The sequence below is a fragment of the Macaca thibetana genome, chromosome 6 (assembly GCF_024542745.1).
Source record: "Macaca thibetana thibetana isolate TM-01 chromosome 6, ASM2454274v1, whole genome shotgun sequence".
Taxonomy (NCBI): Eukaryota; Metazoa; Chordata; class Mammalia; order Primates; family Cercopithecidae; genus Macaca; species Macaca thibetana.
Window position 1 is genome coordinate 76,850,335 of NC_065583.1, and position 24,416 is coordinate 76,874,750.

At 34.0% G+C, this 24,416-nt stretch overlaps 1 long non-coding RNA gene across 3 annotated transcripts in view; it reads left to right on the forward strand.

Annotated features, from left to right (window-relative positions):
• The window catches only part of LOC126956289 (uncharacterized), a 58,729-nt gene that overhangs the window by 24,037 nt on the left and 10,276 nt on the right, over nucleotides 1-24,416 (forward strand). For all 3 annotated transcript variants that reach the window (XR_007726280.1, XR_007726279.1, XR_007726278.1), the window contains exon 2: nucleotides 22,809-23,080. This is a non-coding gene — a long non-coding RNA (uncharacterized LOC126956289). The remainder of the gene's footprint in view (nucleotides 1-22,808; nucleotides 23,081-24,416) is intronic.

A 24,416-nucleotide genomic window follows, 5' to 3' on the forward strand; every position in this document is an offset into this window, starting at 1 on the left:
CTCCCCAGTTTTGGAGTCCCCAAAGTCTATCATTTCCATGTTTGTGTCCATGTGTACCCATTGTTTAGCTCTCACCTGTAAGTGAGAACATATGATTTTTGATTTTCTGGTTTTAAGTTATTTCACTTATGATAATGGCATCCAGTTCTACTGCATATTACTGAAAAGACATGATTTCATTTTTTTTATAGTTGCATAATATTCCATGGTATATATATACCACATTGTTTTTCCAGTCATCAATCACTGAATGCTTAAGTTGAGTAATGGCTTTTTATTGAGGGTGACTGTACTAAATATCTGTGTCTTGATTCTTGTTTTCTTCTGTTTTGTTTTTGTTTTTGGAAGGGGAGTTGTAGATGTCAAGCAGCTTCCTTGTTGTCTGCCCATCTATTTTGCCTTTAGGGGCTTCCCACTCTTTTAATCATCCCAGCTCCCTGTAAGTCAAACTCCCTTGGCTGCCTATGTGTCCTTGCTAGACATTAGAGTAATTGCTCTCCCTGCTTTCTGGTGTTCAAGTGTTACAACTGGCCTCTAATATTTTGGGGTGTCATCATCTCATGGGTATTACAAAGCTCAAATCTGAGAAGACCTTGTCTACCATTAACCCTGACCTACAGATGAGAGCCACCCCCAAACTTTTTAGTGATCCTGCCCCTATATATTGGCACATCCTGATGACCTTGATCTCTAGTTCTTCCTGTGGAACATAACCATATGGTAGGTCTTCTGGCCTCACATAATAAATCCATTCCACATTCACATGTGCTTCAGCCTCTTCATTCCTTTCACTCTTTTCTTCCAGAGCAATTCAGGAATTTCCATTTTGCTTAGTATTAGGCATCACTTTTTCCAGGTTTCTAAGAATAACACTTACAGAGAGTTTTCCTCATTTCCTTGGTTCTTTGCCAAGATGTGAAGACCAAAGTCGGTGAGTGAACCCCATGTCAATGAATTCTTGCTTTTCTGATCTTACATTCCATCACTTTGATCCAGTACCCTCAAAATGCAATCACAGTTGTACATGCCTTGTCCTGTCAATAAATGCTACCTTATTACTGCAGTTCCTTAGGTGTGTTGTTTCTTTCTTTTCTTATCAGGCCCAGAACACACTTAACGTAGATCATGGTAAGATTTAACTCCAGTTTTCAACCTAGCCGCAAGGAGAAATGGGACTGTTTAGTATTTTAAAATTTTATAGTCTTTCTTTCTTTCTTTCTTTCTTTCTTTCTTTCTTTCTTTCTTTCTTTTTTTTTTTTTTTTTTTTTTTTTTTTTTTTAGACAGAGTCTTGCTATGTAACCCAGGATGGAGTGCAGTGGTCAATGATGCAATCACAGATTACTGCAACCTCTGCCTCTCAGGTTCAAGTGATCCTTCCACCTCAGTCTCCTGAGTAGCTGATACTACAGCGTACATCACCACGCCCAGCAAAGTTTTGTAGTTTTTAGTAGTGATGGGGTTTCATCATGTTGCCCAGGTTAGTCTCCAACTCCTGGGCTTAAGTGATTCACCCACATAAACCTCCCCAAATGCTGGGATTACAGGTGCGAGCCACTCTACCCAGCCTGAGTCTTATAGTATCATAGAAGAGTGAAAGAACTAAAGTTGACTGCACAAAGGTGCACCATTTCTCCAAGCTCTGCCAGTTCAAAGGTGTCTGTGAGTCACCATCTACATGAACACTTGTCTAGATATTCCCATCCCAAGCTTCAGAGTCCCAGAATTTTTTTAACCAGGGCCTTGACTTTAGCACACAAAAAATCTGTCTTGAAGGACTTTCAGATATCTCTGAAGCTATGCAAATATAATTATCAAATTTTCAACTTGCTGCTGTGTCTGCTCTTCTCCAGGAGATCTGGATATCTATTTAAACTACCAAAAGGACCCTCTGGTGCTCACATTTTGCTGTTAAATGCTTGTTTACATCCATCAGTTTGTCATTATTTCGCTGCAAGCCACCAACATAATATAGAAGTCCTTGTCTTTTTGATGCTGCCTCCTAAACTCTTATCATTCAAATGCCTGAATTATTGCATTTGAAAGGGTATTTTATTGCATTGTAATATGTTTTCATGTCTCAAGTGGTGAAATCAATAGCAATTAGGCTACTATCTTGTGCCAGAGACTCTCTATGCCTCACCTACCACTTAGGATGGCATTCGTTTTACCTGTGGGCTGGTGATTGAACCTGTCTCCAATTCCCATCTTGCTACCTATTTTTGGACCTGTTTCAGTATCAATCATGTTAGTTCAGATCCACTAAAAGATGCTCAGAAGAGTTTATGCAAGAGATTTATTGAGGAAACACATGTAAAAGAAAATGGGAAGTGCAGAGCCAGAGAAGGAATAAGACAGGTCTACTTCTGGAAAAACAGCAGCAAAGAGGTAAGATTAGGAACAGTCTTAGACTGTAGCACATCTCTAAGAAAGACTAGCTCACATCAATAGAATGTCCTTGAACCAAATTCAGCATTCAGAGAAGACATATTTTGCAGGAATAGATCTGCCATTGTATCAATGCTTGGGTCATCTCAAGAGAAGCATGACTTTGGCATAAACACTGGTAGATTCAGAGAACAGAAACAGGGCTACGAATCAACTGTTTTTTCCGCAGCAGAAAGTCTCTGTATTGTATTTTCATGACTTCCATAGAAAAATAAACATTTGTGCTGGGTTTTCAGAAGCTATAGCAGGTGGAATGTGAAATAGGAAGCTGTCAAAGTGCAAATGCATGGACATGTGAAGCAGAGTTATGATTAGGAAGGATAAGTAGAACAAGTATTACTGATGTGTGACTTTTGAGTGGGATTAGAAGTGAAGGAGATTCAGTCAGAGGCTCAGCTAGAGGCAACATAATCGTGGAGAGTGGAAATACAATGTGAAATGAACACTTGAGCAATACTCATACCCAACACTTACTTCTGGAGAAAAATCTTTGTGAAACTTGGTTTTGCTAAATACTCAATAACCAGGGCTCTCACATTTGCTTGAATAGTTTTTGCATTGTTTGAGGTTGTCTAGCTGAGGAGGTGAAGGAAACTGAGATCGGTTCAAGCTGTATGACATGGTGCAAGGCTACACCTACCTGGAAGGAAGGATGCACAAAGATGCCATCCACTTAACAAAGCCCTATGCTTGCTCAGAGAGTGTCATTTTTATTTTTTTGTCACTGGAAGCACAGCATTAGGCTAGTAATGAATTACTACCATCACTTATTAAGATTCTTTCCATAGAATATACTTCAGTTTGGAATTCTTTGATATATATTCTTCCTTCTCCTCCTCCTCCTTCTCCTCCTCCTCCTCCTCCTCCTCCTGCAACACTAGGGCTTTAAAGTGTAGCACAAATTTCAGAGAATCATGATCATGTAATATACAGATGAGTGACCATCAGAATGACTTCAGACAGATCTACATAGGATATGTGAGTTTCTGAGTTTAAAAATGTGAAAATGTATTATCTTGTGTCACAAGTTTAGCCATCACATCAATGTTTCTGGAATTTAACTCATTGAAGATAAGGTACCTGGTCTATAATTTAGTCATTTCAATGACAACATGAGATTTTCAGACCTTTCTGTTGCTATTACATTTATACAGACTATGTTTTCCACCTTTATAAAGATAATCATTACTATAATATTCTATGACATAGTTGTTAACTGCATTTAATGTGTTTTCCAAGATGATGGATAAATAATCAAGCTTTTTAAAAATTGTATACCTGTATTACCATTTTAAAATATATATAAGCTACTCTTTATCACCACTGATGTTGTATCAAGCCTAGCAGATAAAAGATTGGCTATAATGTATTACATGACATCATAATATTATTTCCTGAAATGTTCCACCAAAGTGGATACAAATATTACGCATCATATTATTTTGGTGTCTTTTTTGTGGTACTCCTGTCTGTGAAAAGCTCACATGTTCCCACTCTGCTGTAATCTGTCATGGCCATGAGACTTGGTTTGGTGTGTGTCAGTGCCAAGTAAAATATTATTTTTAAATGCCAAATCTTGGTTTAAAATATCCCCATCCTGTGATATAGTGATTGACAATACTCCAAATGGAAACTACTTTATTAAAATGGATCTCAGAGTAAATATGCTGTGAAATAAGGTCTCAGTTGGTATATAATGTGATGAAAAAAATAAAAAGAATTTAGCTTATACTCAAATTTAAATACTTAAAAAATATCTATTTTCAACACAGGCAAACCAAATATCCTGATTTGTCATGAAAATTGACCAAAAACTATTGGTCAAGATTCCATCTTGATAGAGTTGCACCAATTCAGAGATAGTATATATTGATTATAATAGATTTTGCCTCAAAATAATGGAAAATGTATCTAACTTTAGCTCACACTACAATGCTTAACAGTTCTGTTGCAGTTATGTGCAACACATGGCTAGCTAGCAATTAATGGTTTGGACAAAGAGTCTATATTTACTCTAGTAGTGTTTAAAATATTTGAGTGCACAAACCTTATCAGAACTATCACAGTTACATCTTATCACCCTCAAGCAAATGGCTAGTCTGAGGCAATAGTATTGACTATGAAAGTTACCCTAACGTGATGGTTACAGAAGACTACTGACAGCATTTTCATATTTCTTTTTGTTGAACATGTTATCCTATGTTGAAAAGCATGAGTGGAATATGCTGAGTAATACATAGCTCAATGTCTCAAAAAATGCTAATTTAAACTTTAACCAGATTTAAGGGAAAAAAATAGTGCCTATTTGTTTATTGCTTTTTCTGTTTCAGCATTGTTAGTTGGTCGTTATAAGATATCCTAGAATGAAAACAAGTAAGTTCACAACCATTAACTTAATAGTCATGATCCAGAGTGCAAATTAGCTAGGGTAAAGTTCCAGTGTTGCTCACTAGAAAAGTTCTAGAGGAAAAATAAAAATACCCATATATCTAATAGAAGATAAGCTGTATAAATAACATTTTACCATAGGGAAAGGCATTTGTAAAACCGTGCTTACTGCAAGAGCCTAGTGTATTTGTTGACAAAATAAATAGCTGACAAATAACTTCTGAATACAGAAAATTAATGTCCTTGAAGAAAGAATATTAGTTCTTTTTCAGGGTGGATATCCTCCTCCACTGAATGCAAACTATTAAGTAATGAAAAGGACAGCACTCCAAGCAGTATAGATTTATTGGCCAACCTGGCAATCAAGGTTGACTGACAGGAAAATTGATTGCTTCACATTTTAATTACAAAGGTATTAGCCCCATATAATTTTTCTTACAACAGAAGATCTATTAGCAGTTTTTCCATCTTACTGATTAGCCATATTATCTTCTAGATACTCTTTAGTACCATAAATTAAGGAAAGCACTAACATTTTGTGGCTACTGTAATTAACAAAGTATAATTACCTGTGTTTTCTCACCTACGTATTTGAGATAGAGGCGAAGCCACCTAAGTTAATCCACTTATAATAAAAATGTCTTCTGAGAGTATATTTGTGCTACCTTTTCTGAGGATAACTGTGGTTCAATATTGGTGATTTGGGTTTTTTAATTTTCCTTAATTTCATATGATATTTTAATAAAAAGAAGCCAGCTTAGTTTTGAAAGTAAAACATTATTGTCCATGAGACTTCCTTTTTCCTTCTCTGTATTTTAAAAATTCATCTATATATTCGGTTTACTACTGTTACTACTTTAGACATGGACTGTCCTCACCCCTATTATAGAAGAGATCTTAGAAACAGTGACCTTTAGTTGCATTTCTAAATGACCTATGTCTTTTCTAAAACTGAACTCTCATATGAGTTCTTTCTGCAAATGGATGACAAGTTAAGTTTAGCAATTTAGTCATGAATTCAGACTTCAAATAATTGTTTCATAAATTTCATTATGCTGTGGCACCAAACCAATAAATACAGCCCATACAAGATGTTTTAAGTCACTTACTAAAGACTAGACTTTTCAACTCTATGGCCTTAAAATTGATGGCCTCAATTCTCCACTTGCCTTGTAACCCTGATGGAGCTGATACAAGCATGATGCTCCTTGATAGTAGAAGTGCTATGCTTAAATTAAGTCCTGTGATGGTGCAGAACAAGTCATATATTTAAGTGAAACTGTTTCTCGGGTGAATAAGATATCTTGACATGTCAATGGAATATGAAACTCAATTTCACAAGATTTTTCTAGTGCCTAAAGAGATTTAAGTAGAGCTATCATTTTTAGTCTTAACAGAAAGAATAAGTCTTCCTCTATAGACCTCTGCATTCCTGGCTTCTAAAATTTAATTTTATCATTCCTTTTAAAGCCCATTATTCTTTAGGCTTTCATGAAAGCAAAATTATATTTCATCATTGATTTGTTTCCTGTTTCCACTTTTAGAAACTCTTTATTACTTCCAATCATTCCACTGTTCATCCCTCCACCAAATTTAAGGTTCTCTTAAACTAACCAGACAGTTTTCATAGACCTGAGTTCATTAGAGGGAAAAAATGGAGAATTACAGCATTTTTTTAACTTATATTATCTTAAGAAGGCTAATAAATAATTCTGCAATCAGTGAACCACATGTTAGAAGCACACCCAGCTGAGTAAAATTGAGACCATTTTCCCTCAAAAATAGCATCAAAATCCCAAGAGGACTCGAAAAATTGAGAAAAAAAGCCAGAAATCAGTTTCTAAAAGTTCTTAGTAGGTAATAAGAGTTATTCAGCAGTAAGAATTTTAAAATGAATGAAATTTTTCTTTAATTATTCTAAAATCATTGTTTTATTTTGTCATCGTTGATTATTTCCTAAAGAGTGATGATTTCATGAAGTATTATATGGTACTTCAAACTTTTAAGTACCTTTTATTCCCAATCTTCTGTGATAACTCTTAAGTGTCTTTAGCTAAGAACCATTCTTCCACTTACTACACCAGACATTGGTTCATTTGCCCCAATCAAACTTCAGATGTTATCTGCTTATTTTTAATCAAAATTGGAATCAACATACCTTCCCCAAAAGTGCTCACTAATGAACCTGCAAGCAATCAAATTAATATGTATACAAACTATCAAATATTCTTTAAGTAGAAACGAACAAGTGCAATTTCAATGCACTAATGAGAACAGAAAAATATTTCACAGTAGAGAAGAGTGGAGAGTGCATGTATATGATTTTTTAAACTGAATTCCCTTCATTAATTAGCATATATTAAAGAACCTCACATTATTTTAGAGCATTACCATTTGGGGCAACGAGTTCATGGGCTGATGTTATGCCACGGCACATCACTGCATGTTATTTCTTCTTCATTTCCTTGATAACTAAAGTTTTTGTAATTCAGGATGTTTTAATTATAAGATATATATGCCAATAATGTGATAATAAAGGTTCAAGGGAAATAAACGTGGTGGAGCTGATCCTGGTGGTGGTAGTGCAATTATCAAGTAGAAGAGGTGGTGCTTTTTTATAGTTCAATTAAAGTTTGATCTCTCATTACCTTTAATTACATCTGCCTTTTCTAGTGTGTCTTTTCATCCCAGAAGCACTCTGAGAGAAAAAAAGAAATCATTGAATAATATTCCTCTGTAATTCCATGACTTCTCATTGTTGTTTTCACAGTGTATCACCCAAGCCAGCACTTGCTTTAGATCAGCCATTGCGGAGAGGTCCATGCACAGATTAAATATCTTGTTCAGCCAGATATTCAAACTTCACTGCTATTTCTGACGTATGTTGAAAAAATAGAAGAAAATAGTCATATTTCGTTTTACTGTGCTTTGCTTTAGTTCACCTCACAGATACGGTGTTCTGGTTTTTATTTTAAAGAAATTGAAGCTTTGTGGTAACCCTGTGAACAGCAAGTCTATCAGTGCCATTTTTCCAATAGCATGTGCTTACTATGTGTCTGTGTATGTCATTTTGTTAATTTCTGCAACATTTCAAATTTTTGTATTATTATTATATTTGTTATGATTTGTGATCAGTGGTTTTTGATATTATTACAGTATTTGTTTTGAGGCACCACAAACCACATCCATACAAGACAGCAAATTTAGTCAATAATTATTTATATTCTGACTACTCCAGCTACAGGATGTTCACTGATCTCTCTTTCTCTTCTTAGGCCTCCCTATTTCCTGAGAGAACAATATTGAAATTAGCCCAATTAATAACCTATAATGTCCTTTAAGTTTTCAAGTGAAAGAGTCACATGTATCTCATCTTAAATAAAAATCCAGTAATGATTAAGCTTAGTGAGAAGGACGTGTTGAAAGCCGAGATAGTTCAAAAGCACGGCCTCTTGCACTATTTAGCCTAGTTGTGAATGCAAAGGGAAAGTTCTTGAAGAAAATTTAAAATGCTACTCCAGTGAACACATAAGTGATAAGAAAAATAAACAGCCTTATTGCTGATAGGGAGAAAGGTTGAGTGGTCTGGATAGAAGATCAAATCAGCCACAAAATTCCCTTAAACTATAGCCTAATCCAAAGCAAATCCTGGTGAGAAAGCTACAGAAGAAAAGTTTGAAGCTAACAGATTGGTTCATGAGGTTTAAGGAATAAAGCCATCTCCAGAGCTTATAACTGCAAGGTGAAGCAGCAAGTGCTGATGTAGAAGCTCAGCAAGTTATCCAGAAAATCTGAGACAATTGATGAAAGTGGCCACACTAAACAGGTTTTCAATGAAGATGAAACAGCCTTATATTTGAAGTATTGGAAAAAGATGCCATCTCAGACTTTCATATCTATAGAGAAGTCAATGGCTTGCTACAAAGCTTCAAAGGACATATCGAACTTGTTGGGGCTAACGCAGTCGGTGCCTTCAAGTTCAAACCAAAGCATTGACTATTCCACATATCTTGGGGCCCTTAAGAATTATGCTAAATCAATTCTGTTTGTGCTCCATAAATAGAATAAGAAAGTCTGGATGACAGTACATCCATTTATAGCATGGCTTCCTGAATATTTTAAGCCCACTGTTGACATCTGCTGCTCAGAAAAAAAGAAAACAAAACAAAACAAAACAAAAAACAAGTTCCTTTTTCAAAATATTACTGCTCATTGACAATGCACCTGGTCATCCAATTGCTCCGATGGGGAGGTACAAGGAGATTAATCTTGTCTTCATGCCTGTTAACATCCATTCTGTAGCCCACAGTTAGAGGAGCAATTTTGCCTTTCTAGTAGTATTGAAGAAATATGTTTTGTAAGGCTATGGCCGCCATGAATAGGGATTACCCTGGTGGATCTGAGCAAAATACATTGAAACCCTCTGGAAAAGATTCACCATTCTAAATGCCATTAAGAACATTCATGATTCATGAAAGGAGGTCAAAATACCAACAATAACAGGAGTTTGAAAGATGTTGAGTCTAACCTTCAGGGATGACTTTGAAGGCTCTAAGACTATAGTGGAGGAAGTAAGTGTGATGTGATAGAAATATTAAGAGTACAGCCGGGTGCGGTACCTCACACCTGTAAACCCAGCACTTTCGGAGGCTGAGGAGGGCGGATCATGAGGTCAAGAGATGGAGACCATCCTGGCCAACATGGTGAAACCCCGTCTCTACTAAAAATACAAAAATCAGCTGGACATGGTGGCGCTTGCCTGTAGTCCCAACTATTCTGGAGGCTGAGGTAGGACAATCTCTTGAACCCAGAAGGCGGTTGCAGTGAGCCGAGATCGCGCCCCTGCACTCCAGCCTGGGAGACAGAGTCAGACTCTTTCTCAAAAAAAAAAAAAAAAAAAAAAAAAAAAAAAAAAAAAAAAAAGAGAGAGAGAGAAAGAAAGAAAGAAAAAGAAAAAAAAGAAAGAGTACAAACACTAGAAATGGAGCCTGAAGATGTGACTCTGTTGCTACAATCTTGGGACTAAACTTGAACAAATGAGGAGTTGCATCTTATGGATGAGCAAAGAGGGTGGTTTCTTTAGAAGAAATCTACTCTCGGTAAAGACATTATGAACAATGTTGACACGACCACACAGGATTTAGAACGTTATATACACTTAGTTGAGAAAGAAGTGGCAGTGTTTGAGATGATAGACTGCAGTTTTAAAAGAAGTTCTACAGTGGGTAAAATGCTATCAAATACAGCACTTTGGGAGGCCAAGGCGGGCGGATAACGGGGTCAGGAGATCGAGACCATCCTGGCTAACATGGTGAAACCCCGTCTCTACTAAAAATACGAAAAATTAGCCGGGCACAGTGGTGGGCACCTGTAGTCCCAGCTACTTGGGAGGCTGAGGCAGGAGAATGGCGTGAACCGGGGAGGCAGAGCTTGCAGTGAGCCGAGATCGTGCCGCTGCACTCCAGTCTGGGTGACAGAGCAAGACTCTGTCTCAAAAACAAAAACAAAACAAACAAACAAACAAAAACCTATGAAATTGTATTGCATGTTTCAAAGAAATCTCATGTGAAAGAAGAGCCAATTCATGCAGCAAACTTCATTGTTGTTTCATTTTAAAAAACGCCACAATCACCCCAACGTTCAACAACAGCCTCCCTACTCATTCAGCAGTCATCAACATCAAGGCAAGACCTTCAAATAGCAGAAAGATCACAGCTCATTGAAGGTTCTGATGATTGTTAGCGCTTTTTAGCAATAAAATACTTTAACTTAAGGTATATACATTGGTATTTTAGACATAATGCTACTGCATGTTTAATAGTCTATAATATAGTATAATCATAACTTTTGTATGCACTGAGAAATGAAAAATTTTGTATGACTGAATTTACTATAATATTAACCAAACCACTGAAATAAATATCTCCAAGTTATGTATAATACCTCCATGTTATGCCTGCTTCGCTGATAATTAGGTTGTCTGCATTGTTTATTGATTCCTAGCCGCCTGATAACTTGCCTGCTGCCCCCTACAGGAGATCCAAAATCTATTTCACACATTTCTCCCCATGGAATCCTTGAAGGGCTGTACTTGATTGAGTGTCATTGCTAATAGTGTAAGCCAAGGAACTTGCTCTGGGAATATGTCTTCTGTGAACACAGTATCATGTACTTGTGTTGTGCAGAGTTCCTGATTATTGTACAGTTTAGACAGAAAAATTGTAAAGGCTCGTTTGTTTCTTTAATATTTTAAATCCCCTTCACAGTGAAATTCCATCGAATTGGAAGGCTCAGCCCAGGAAGAAAAACAACAGATTTCACCATGACAATGAGTATTGGCTTTGTGATGAGAAATGATATAATCCAATTACTACTATCAGTTCACAGCTCATGGGGACTACAAACTCTTATGTCTCCTTCCAATTGTCTATTTGGTTTATATGCTTTTCCTTTTATGTCATTCCCCAACAGATTATTATGTCATAATCCTTAGCTACATTTTGTGGATTATATTTATAACATCTACAAGGCCCAGCTTCCAAGAATAATGTCATATATCTTACAATGTATATTTGTAAAGGTACAATGCTAAAAGCATATGCTAACATATCAGAGAAAACTATGCATACTCACATAAACTGCAAGGACTAGCTTGCACTTCTCTTTGTATTTTTTCATGCCTCAATTATTTATGGCCTGTTCAGCACATCTTTATTTCTACCATCTGCTTAGTATCCCAGTTACAGAGTTGAAATTATTTTAATTAGACTTGTCATAGGTGATTCACTAGCTGCTTGAAAAGTTGAAAAGTAATACCTAGGCTAGATTCTGCCAACTTTAACCCTCCATGACTGTTTATTTTTTTCTTGGCTCTTTAAAATAGAACATATTTCTCCGTTAAAGATAAATGTGAGCCCGATTCCATTCTTGGCAATATACTATTCTGTTGTTGGGGTTGGATTATAATCATTATGTTATAAATTCTACAAGATGACTAATGCTAAATAGCTATTTCCTGCCAACAATTTAAAATAGTGGATATTGTGTAGCTGAACACAAACTAAAGCATGAAGGTTTTTCCTCAAAGGATGTGCAAATTCACCATGAACCGCATCCAAATGAAAACCACAGGAGAGTTATAATCTGTTCTAAATGTATGTATACTACTTCTTATTTAAACTAATTAACATGGCAATACTTTAAAGTAAAAGTAGATATTCATGTTAGATAGATATCTATGAATTAACAATCATGTTAGTCAAATTTATATGGACCATAAAGAGTAAACGACGTTAGAGCATTTAAATTGGATAATGCTGTCAGTTGCAACATGACGTGTAACAGACAGAAATATTTCAACCTCTAGTATTCTTTCCTTTTTTTAATTGAGATGAAATTCATGTAATGTAAAGCTGACCCCTTTAAAGTATACATTCAATGACATTTAATCCATATAAAATGTTGTGCACCCATCGCTTCTTTCTAGCTTCCAAACAATTTTATCACCCACAAAGGAGACTCCATATACTTTAAAGCACAATATCCTACTTCTCTGTCATCAGTGCCTTGCAACTACTAATCTACTTTCTGTCTCTATAGATTTACCTATTTGGGATATATCATAAACATAATATTATGCTGTATTTAATGTTTTGTGTCTGTCTTCTTTCACTTAGCACAATGCTTTGACGGTTCATTGACATCCACAATGTAATATATATATTAGTAACTCATTCTTTTTTGTAGCTGAATTATATTCTATTTTGTGAATATACCACATTTTATTTATCCATTCATCTATAGTGGGCATTTGGATTACTTCCAGCTTTTGGCTCTTGTGCATAGTGCTGCCATGAACATTTGTGGGCAAATAATTACTTGAATACCTATTTTCAATTATTTTGAATCCTACATACCTAGAATTGAAATTGGTAGGTCATATTGAAATTCTATGTTTAACTTTATTTTGTTACCCATGTTTTATAGATGTAGAAACTAAGTCTTAATTTCAGTAATACACACAATGTTGTTCAAAAATTTCAGCAAGATTATATCTATAGTCCACTCTAAATCTGAAATTCGGTTATTCTAAAATCCAAGATGTTCCACAAGGTAGATTCCTCATATACCTTTATTTTCACAGGTGTTAAAGAAGACAACATCTCCAAGTCATCTAGCTATGCTACACCTGCCCATTTCTCGCTGCTTTTTTCTTATAACATGGAGTAACTTAATATAAAACTATGCCTATTTTTTTTTCTTAATCTCAATCCCAAAACTTGTGATTAAATTTATTGGTGGGACAAAGGAAAAAGTTGAACAGGCTCAGACTATTCAAACGATAAGAGCTAAGAATAGAGAATTCAATGGAAGACTAAAATGTAAACACCTCTTTCAAGATAGGAATTGTGATAAACTACACTTAAAGTTGTGAGTATTGAAAAAGAGTGAGGATATAACATGTGTGGCCCAGAATTATGAATGAATGGAAAATGTGAAGGGACACAGTGCAGGCTGAACTCCTATAGCTGGCATAGTTTCTGTGTTTTTCTATTTTTTCACTCAGGTTATTTTCTGCACTAACTTGATTTTTGGACAGACTCCCTGCTAAACACTTCACATTTCAGTTCTCCTCTGAGCCTTTAGTGGAGATTAAAGTAGCAGTTAAAGCTGGCTATGCCCAACAGTCAAGGCAAATTTTGTTTACAGGATGCTTCCTGTTACAGTGTTTGCATTATCTAAAAAAAACAGGCAATAAAATCTATCAACTGGAAAACTCTCGTTGTAAATGACTGTTTTAATCAGTATCTTCTGCTGAATAATCTTTCAAGGGCAGTCCAGTTTTGATATTAAGAAAGCTATCTGAAACCAGTCTCTAAGTATTTATTGAATTAATGATCAAACACCCAGAACACTGTTGGGCCCCCCAGTGGATACAAAAGTAGTATAAAAAGTCCCTGCCTGTGGGAACTTAACATCGATTCGTGGGGACAAATTAAGCCAATCTTTTTCAAATGGGGAATTAATATGTATGTTTCTGGATATAAATGTATCATGAGATCAGAGTTGGAGAAAAGCTGGACCTAATGTACTTTAATTTGGTGTCATGAAAGAACTAGAACTCGAATTGAGCCATAAAGAATTTTGAAAATGTGAAATTATAGGAGAGATAAAAAAGAAAATGATAAAGACAATATGGATAACAGAGAAAAAGTTGAATGAGATTCATACGAAGTAACAATTAGAAGTAACAATTGATGAAAATGTACAAAACACACTTAAGGCCTTGCAAGCTGAACAGAGTGGCTTAACTCATTGAGGAAGTCATTGCAGCTTAATGAACTGAGAATGAAATGAGATTGATTTTGCATATACTCCTGATGGATATAATTACAAAATTGTTTCCAGAGATAACTGGGAAGCCTGGAGATTACAACTTGCTGTAGTCTAAGGATAAAGAGATGAGATTCTAAATGAGGCAGTGGTAATGAAGTGGAATATAAAAGAAAGGAAATATATAGTTTATACTTAATATGAGTGATATTCATAGTAGCTTTTCCCTATTTTTCACTCCATCAACTGGTTGGTATTGGATATGAGTAAATTGAGAGGTTTTATGACCACCTTTGAAATTGGACAGTATTGTAGGTAATTCTGTTTTCCCTCATACCATGGTATCATGTCCCCAACTCCTTACTGTTGCCATTTTGCTTTTGTTATCTGGAGATAGGGAGCCCACTTTTCACCAGGTAGACTGCTTATTAATGCTCATGCTGCCCTCAGTTTCTCTCTTGGTCCCACAGAGTTCTACAGGCCTACATTGCTGCCAACTTTTAAATGCTTTTAGTTACTTTTCAAAATCCAATAGTAATATGCAAAATTTTTCTCAGGTTTTGATGTAGAAAGAAGTCTTGAGTTATTCGGTATCATCATCTTCTTTCTTCCTTAATCATATCTTTTTTTTTCTACCCAGAATCATCTCTCCCCGAGTTCAGTATCTCCTTAAAATTGTCTCACTCAATCTGCCAAAGATCTTTCCCTGAAGTCAGCTCCACTCCTAACTACCTGTGCATGTTTCTATACTATAGTTTTATAACAGTGTCAGTGATTTTTTTAAAGGCCTCTGTTCTTAGCATACTTATATATACTTGCCTTTTTCTTTAAGAACTTAAAATATCTCTTTGAGGAAGGCTGGTGTGCAAATGTCAAGTGCTTTCTTATGTAGTAATTTGAGATTAAATGAGAAGAAAAAAAACCTCTAGCAATATTGAACATCATTTAGAAAAAAATCATGTTTAACTAGATCAAGCAATTTCAGCTTTCTTTCTTTTTTTTTTTGAGAGCTTTTCTCCTCATATTAAACTATTCTGATAAACTGTGGCAATGAGAAGAAAAGGAAGATGTTAAAAGCTACAGCCAATAGGAGCTCCTCATTTTGGAAATAATTTTTGCTTTCAAGAATCAATACTAAAAATGTTCTTGTGAAAACTCTATGATTTAGCTGTCACAAAAAACTGTTTTTTCTCCATTTTGTGTTCTGTAGATTTTTTTCAATGCTGTTCTGGTTGAAAGCTTGATAGTCTAATAAAGTTGTCATATACAATCTGAGTGTAGAACTACAGAAACACTGATTTTGTAGAAAAGCATTCTGAGAACATAGACATTACTTAAATTAATATAGAGTACTGTAAGAAATTATGTCTTTTTATTAGACATTTAAATAATATATATTTTGAAGTTCAAAGTTCATATCTCTAAGAGTATCAGTATTTTCTTCAAGTTGTAATGACACTGAAATAAGTTATAGAATCTCAGCTTTCAGACTCATTAAATTGAGATATTAAAAAAAACTTTTCACAAATGAATTTCAGTGTAATCTTGTGAGGCATCAATAGTCAGAGTAATGCTACATGAGAATCTTCATTACTTTAAGAAAAATTTGCAGAACAAGTAAATAAGCCTTCAAAGTCTTTAGATAATTGGATATCAATACTACCATGTGAAACAGAAATGAATAAAGGCTTAATCTAAATGATTTGTGGCAATATTACTGCTATTAGGACTTAGGGATATCCCTAGCCCCTTTTCCTATTGTGCAGCCTCACCTATTTTCTTCCAGCTAGACAATTCACATACATTCCTTTCTCTGCAGGACATATTTTTTAGCTGGACTCCTCATCTTGCATTCTGTTTAATGCTACTTCTTCCTCAGAGATGCCCTCGCTCAATCTCCCGATTAATTATTATTTGTCAATAGCTCTGTGCTCTCTGTAGACTGCTAAATCTATGAGGACTGAAAGGAAGTCAGCTTTAGAGCTCCACGGTTGGCACACAGTACATTTTCCATAGGTACATCCTGAGTGAATATTTAACAAATAACCAGCATATTATTATCATCATTTTTCAGCTTCATTTTGTCCTTAGAATTATTTATGAATGGAAGTTTATAGATATAAATGCCAGCGTTTTTCAACTTTCTTTAAGCATAGGGCTCTTTTAGCATTTGGCAGCAGAAGTAGTCAGAAGTAGGTATACCTTTTCCCTGATTAACTTACTATACATAACTTTTATTAGCACAGTAAAATCTGTTGTATTTTGAAAAACAACTCAAATATAGAATAATGAATAACAGTATAATTGGATTAATGCTTGTGGACTAATTTTTTTTATTATCACTTAAAGGACACTTTCTAGATTTTCTGATCATTGTCATTTGGTTTATTATATTTTACCATATGACAAGCCTGCATATTTCCTTTCCCAACACATGCCTAATTTTCTCATTAGAATATGAGACCAGTCAAGTTTTGAGTCCATGACTATTTTGCTTACCAGAACCCACCATGAGCCTTAAACAAAGTAGAGGTTCAATCATTGTAGAAATGATAGTATACATTTCATGCAAAGCAGAGGAAATAGACTAAAAAAAAACTTTCTGGGAAAACTCTTCAACTTTGCAGAGGAAACCATTTAGAACAGTCATCAGGAAGATACACTTGCAAGTGGCAAGGCCAAGGATCTAGTAAAGTGATTGTATCATTGAAGAAATGGCATTAGGTTACCCTGCAACCTAAGGCAAAACTTAAAAGAGTTTGGCTCATAAGGTTTCAGAAATCTTAGCATGGGCTCAATGTAGAGCAGACTACTCATTCATTCTATCATTCAGCAACTCTTTATCAACCATCTATCATTAGTCAGATGCAGTTCTAGTTGTGGGGTTACAACTGATTATTATTGCTGTTACAAATATAAATTGATTATATGTTTAATGCACAAATTACTCAATACTACAAATGTAGTCAGAGCAACCCACATACATTCCAAAAATTGTACTGTATCCATGTTGTTGTGGATTTCATTGCTCCTTTGGCCTGATCCTGCCCTGTTCTGTCAAAGAAGATAGGAGAACAATACCTTGTGGATTGAAGGCTTTATCTTATTTTGTTTCCTTTTCCCGGAGCCAAATACAAGCCTTGGCACACAAAAGCAGTTCAGTAAATGTGACTTTATAAGCAATGAATTTTTCTAGTCTTGCTCAGTTAATCAATTATCTGTGTAACCTAGAGGAAATCATGTTTCTCTCGGGTCTAAGTTTCTTTATCCAATAGATAGAATAGATGTCTACTTTATAGTTTTTTTCTCTTTCTGAGGAATAAATAATTGTGCAAATGGTTTGGTACAATTCCTGGAGCATAGTAATTATACAGAAACTATCCATTAATATTTTATTAGAAATAATATTAACACTTTCATGATTACTAAGTTTCCATATCAAAGATTTATTTGAAAGATAAAATTAAATTGTGAATGTGATTTCTAAAACAAATTCTAAAAAGCAATTGATTATTCTGACGCAGGTGACTCATGAATCACACTTTGAAAACCCTGACTTTAAGACATGTTATCGAAACTCTGAGGGGTACCACTCAATTGAATTCTTTCCATGGAGTTTAAAGCACCACTGGGTAGTAGGTGAAGCAATTGAATGGATTCATTAATTCTGTCAGATGACTAAGGAATCATGTGGTGCCTGCCACCTATGATTGACACAGCAGCAAATACAATCCACCACAACGACGGCCCTGCAGTAGTTTTCCAGCTAGAGTAGACTGTCTTATTTCAACTTTTGTAGAATAAAAAATTTAATCTCACAGTTTATCAATACATTTTTATAATGCAAAGAAAAAAATATAGGTGGGCCAGAAGTAGCAGTTGGTACCTTTTATCATTCTTAAACAGAGAAGAAATAACATTGGCTACATATTATGTATAAGTACTTTAGACCCTTTATGTATAATTTTTTCAGGATGGAGGCTGATTCAATTACAACTTAATAAAATATAAAAAATAGTAATAACTACCTTTTATGCAGTATATAATGTGCCAAGAATGCTATATATTATTTAAATTGTATTATATTATTTAATAATTTGTATAATATTATTTAGTATATAGTACTATTATCTATTTTGTATCAAAAATTAAAATTAAGAACCAGAAAAAAATTTTAAAATCCCCAATATAAAATATTTGGTTACTAAATGGTAGATTGAAATAAAAAATAAAAACAAGTATCAGCAACATTCAAATCTCAGATTTTTACTATAGCCCTGCATTGGCCCAAAGGAATAGCAGTGCTTAAATATTTGTTACTAAAAGCCTGTTTATAAGTAACCATTGGGGATTTTTTTTCTGTTTAAAAAACATGATTTCTAAAATCTTGAGATATATTAAAACTGCAAAAGTGGCTATAAAATCAACATGTATGTTCTTGAATTTGTGAATTGACTGATTTGTCAGATTTATCATTTTTTTTCCATGTATTTCATTCAAACTTTCTAACAAGAGCAAACTCATGAAAACAACATGACAGTTCTGACAGGCATCTGTTTACTTCTCAGTTTGTTTCCTTGTTCTGATTCACTGGTCTGAAGAATTCTGGATTTAAGTAGCAAAGGGGGGCAAATGTGAACAGCACACTAAACTTCTCATCTTATTAGAACTCTTATCATTGCATACTCTTGGTTGCATTTACAGGATGTAAATGAAATTATTCCAGAATCACTCCCTTTTAAAACTCATTATAGGGTAGAATGAATGTTACTGCATGTTGAACACACCCGAGGGTAGATGAGCAATCAATGAGTTATCATCAGCCCACAATATTACCTATTTCATTAGGACAAAGAAACAAAATAGAGAAAAAAACAAAAGTAGCTGATAGAATAAAGAGGCCAACATAAATTATTAAAAATAACACATAAATAAAAAATACTGAATTTTATCAATACACAGGGTCCTGACAGGTATATTCATATTTCTCTCATCACTACTTTACATATTCTCAGCAGAGTGATACACTTTGATTAAAAGAGTAAAAATAAAAAGAGTTTAATATTAAATGTTTATGACAGTTTTTAAGTGGAAAAATTACATCAATATCGATTGGTATCATGGAATTTTATACAAAAAATTAGGTGAGATGTTCTGGAATTAGAGGTCACTCTCTATCTCTTGCATTTTTGTTAAAAGGAGATTCCATGTTGTGAAAGCTGATGCTTAGAAAGAGTAAAGATTCAATTATTCGTACTCTGCTGTACTTATAGGATTTAAAACCTGGATAAATTCTTGGAAACTCCTCTTCTATTACCCTTTTAGATATAGAGAAGAAAACTGACGTCCGAAGGTAAAATGACTTTTTTGAATTAATTGGCACAATACTTCTAAAACTAGAGCCTTCTTGTTCCTATGCTAGCATTTTCCAAAGAGTGACCCATAGAATTTTTGTTATACCAGATTATTTAAGGAAATATAAAGATATGCCAATTCATGACTCTCATTTGAAGTAACCATTCACTATATATATAAATGATATAGATTATTTTAATAGGTAAGATGTTCCCAAGGAGTAAATACAAAAACACTTAACAATAGGCCTCGTGTGGTGGTTGACGCCTGTAATCCCAGCACTTTGGGAGGCCAAAGCAGGCGGATCACAAGGTCAGGAGTTTGAGATCAGCCTGGCAAACGTGGTGAAACCCCGTCTCTACTAAAAATACAAAAATTAGCTGGGTGTGGTGGTGGGCTCCTGTTATCGCAGCTATTTGGGAGGCTGAGGCAGGAGAATTGTTTGAACCTGGGAGGCAGAGGTTGTGGTGAGCTGAGATAGTGCCACTGGACTCCAGCCTGGGCAACAAAGCGAGACTCCATCTCAAAAAAACAAAAAACAAAACAAAACAAAAAAACAATAAAAATCTGTCTTCTACCCTAAACTTAATTAGTTACCTAGATTCCCTTAGTTACCTAGATTCCCTTCCATGCTCAACCACAGATGCTATTGTTGCTAATGTCTTAGGTATTTTCCTAGAGTGCCTTTATATAAAAGCAAATATAAATATTTATCTTGTTTTATCACTCATACACTCATACACGAATAGTGGCTAGTGATTAAAATGTTCTGCACTCTTACTTTTTTCACTAAACTATAACTTTTGAATTACATAATAATTGTAACTTTTGCTTTTTTTTGCAATGTCTGATAGATTGTTCCCTACTAATACATAGAGAGCTTCCTTGTTGTTTTATACAGATATGTATATAATTTTTGCTAGTGTGCATGTACTGAGCATTTACGTTACCTCCAATTTTTTTGCTAATGAATATGATTGACCATAAAAACCATTGTACAGTTCATCATTAGGTACTTGCATGGCTATATCTAGAAAAAGTTCTAGAAGTAGGATATCTGGTTAAACATAATCTATAGTGGTTGTAGTGGTTGTAGTGATAATGTATGAGAGTATCCTGTTTCTCCACAGGTACATAATTGACACATATTAGGATTTTCAAATCATATTGTTTCTAAAAAAGGATATTTAGGCACTGCTTTAATAGGCCTATTTATATTAGAATTGTGGTTAACTAGCTTGTCGTATGTTTTTAAGCCATTTTTCTCTCTTTCACTGTGAATTTCCTAGTCAAAATTAAAACTTATTTTTCATTGTTACTAACCATCTTGTTATACGTTTGCAGTTCTTATATATTAGAGAGAATAGCACTTTGTATTTGACAGAAATTGGGAGTATTGTCTTGTCCTCAGTTTATCATTATGCTTTGAATCTGTCTATAAATTTTTCTTAATGCAAACTTTAAAAAAATGTGCTGTTTCTCTCTCTGTATATATATATATATATACACACAAGCACAAATATATATATATGCTGCTGGACTTACAAAAATCATTAGAAAGGATTACCTGGTTAGATTAAATCTTTGACTCATTTTTTATTTACCTCATTGTACAGTGTCAGATTTATATTAATCCTATTTTTTTTGCTCCGATGTCTCTTCATTAATCAGAGTATGATACGATAAATAACTTATATTTTCCTACTGAGCTGAGATGCCATGTTAATAACTTACTACATTCTCATATGTGACTGGGTCTATTTATGATTTTTATTTTCTTCTATTGTCCTCCCTGAAAGCTTATGTCTCAACACTATACTTATCTAATTATTAGAAATTTATAATGTTTTATTGCATGAAACGATTAGGATGTATTCATTATTTTTCAAAAATGTCTCTAATTTTCTTAGTTGTTTCTTCACATAAAATTTAGAATTAGTTTGTTTAGTAAAATAAATAAACTGCCAGCTAGTGTTTGGTATTTTCATGAGTATCATATTAAATTTATGAATTACCCAAAAAAAAGATCTATTTTAATATGTCTTTCTATTCAAGAATGTGTTATGTCTTGCTTTTTTTCAAGACTTCTTTTGTTTAGTGAGAATTCTTCATGTTGTGCACACTCCTAAATATGTTATTAATATTTTAATAAAAGTTGGAAATTCCTTGCAGCATATTGTATGTGGAAATTATTAATTTACATACATTAATTTTACATAAAAAAGACTTATAACATCATTTTATTTTTGGATTAGTGTTTTAACTGATTCTCTTGGGACTTCCAGGCATACAGTTGTGTCATATTCACATGTATATCAACTTCCTTTTTTTTCTACAAAGTTTTTTTTCTTTTAATTGAGTTGACTAGTATTAAATACAATATTTAATAACAGCAATGAGAGTAGGCATTTGTCATTCATTTTTTACATTAATAGAAATGTCTTTAATATTTTCCCATAAAACATGATGATGGGTTTGGGCCTGAGAATAATCTATTTTATAAAGTAAAAGATTATATATATACTCATTTTGTATTTTTTATCCAAAATTTTGCTGAATTTTTAGTTTCTATAGCAATCATGTATTTTTATAAATTCTAATATTTTAGATTATATGAATACTGATACTGATATTAAAACATTTTTAAGTTCCTAAAAAAACTTATCTAATTATGAGGGCTATCATTTTAATAAGCTATGTATTAATTTTACATTATGAATTTTCCTATACCAAAGATAAAAGTGCCCTATGATTTTTTGGTAAAGTTATAGTCAGGTTTTTAATCAAGATTATACTCATTTGTATAGGATTTGGGAAAATTTCTTCTTTAGGATAACTTTAAGCCTTCAGTTGACACAAAAACCTCAATTTACAATTATAGCACATCTATCTTGTTTTCTACTTAATAAAGATAAACTATAATTTAATTGGCAATCAAAATGGTTCCTCTTTTTTATTAACATCTGAGACAGTTTTGGACACCAGGAAATTATCTTTCCAAGTAGCATTATGAGAATATTAAAAGAACTTATCCCTTTTTAACACACATTTTATGTTAATTCCTAAAGATGATAATGGGAGAAATACATGCATCCACTTAATATTTACCATGGTAGATAAGAAAGGAAGAGGGTGTTTAATAATTCAATGATGACTTAAAAGAAAATGGCTCTAAACTCTGTAACTGAAAATGGAGTACATATTTCTGTTAAGTTGTTTAATTAATCAGTGAGCTCTAAAGTTAATTCTTCATTCAAATAATCAGTTTTTTTTTTTTTTTTTCAAGTTTTATGGCCCCTGCATTTTGAGAATGCAACTGCATATGAGAACCAAACTTCTTGGAAATTCTAACGGGCATGTCATAGGCAGCCTAGCTACTTTAACAGAGCATTTCAATCAGCCTTTCCCCACGGTTTGGCCAAATAATTAATATGTTTCCTGGCAACATACTGAGAAAGAAAGCTGGTATAGAATCATTCTAACAACAGACCAAGATGAGAGAAGAAGCCAAATCTACTCCATTTCTCAACTTTCAGTCTTCTTGCATATGGGAAAAAGGTATGTCCTCAATTTCAAGTATGTTTGAAGATTTAACTGTCACTCATGTTTAGAAATTTTAATTTTTGGATTGACACTTTGTTTTACTCTGGAATGATCAGAAAAGTTTGAAACTGCACAATTACAATTCACAAAAAGGGGAAAAACAGTTTTAATTAGTAAATTTAACCAGAAGTTGAGCTTCATGATATTTAAAAGGATAGTGGGTTTTATGATTACTCTTCATAGATTCTGTCTGTTCAATTTTTAAATTACTATATCTGATATTTTGCATGAGTTTGTTCATTAGATAGGATCTGGACATTTAAAAATAAAACTAAAAAACACATTGTTCAATATACAAAGATACAAAACCAACTTCTAAGTTTGCCTTTTGGGTTTTCCAGATAGTCCTTTAAAGCAATTTATTTTCAACGTTTCTCCAGACATCAATTTTCAAGTTATTCAAGGAGTGGACAATGCTCCTTTTCTCCAGACATCAATTTTCAAGTTATTCAAGGAGTGGACAATGCTCCTTAACAATGTGTTTTGGCACTGATACTAGCTTGATTTCTTGGGTGTGGTGTGGCAAATACTGATTTGGGTGCTATAAGAGATTATTTTAAAAGTGTACTGTATATGCTTTTAACTTCCTCAAATACAAATCTGTATCAAGAAGGATACAGCAATAACTGTAAACTTTATAGGATGCTCATAAATCAGTACACATTTTTAGTTATTTCTCTATAAAAGCATACTTTGGTAATGATGAATAACATTTTCTCTTTTCTGTTATTTTGTGGGGCCATGTCTGGCCATGAATGAGAAAACACATCTAACCTCTCATGTATTTTGGCAAGAAAAGTATTGACCATTGGAGTCAGGAGCAGGCCACTGAGAAAAAAATCAATCCATTTATTTTTTGGATAGTATAACTCAGTTGGAATGGCCATAATGTCCAAGCACTTATATTTGAGCAGGAAACTGACACCAATGAAAATGCTACTGTTACAATGCATATCAAAAACACATATTGAAAATATTGTTAATGGAGAGTTATATGAAGCTCTTTCCTGACTTATTCCATTTTTTAAAATCAATAGCTTTGTTGTATCCAACAGAGGATTTAGCAGGAAGGATAAAATTATAGATGAGTTTTGAATATTTCAAAACAATGAGACAAGTGAAACTCTCATACATGTTAGCAGGAGTGTAACTAGCTCTACTTCCTTGTAAAGCACTCTCACATTCACCTATTATTGGGGGAACCCACCCCCAATAGTTAACATGGGTTCTTTTCTATTTCCCTAAGCGTCGGCTGATCTGAGAAATAAAGGGAAAGAGTACAAAAGACAGA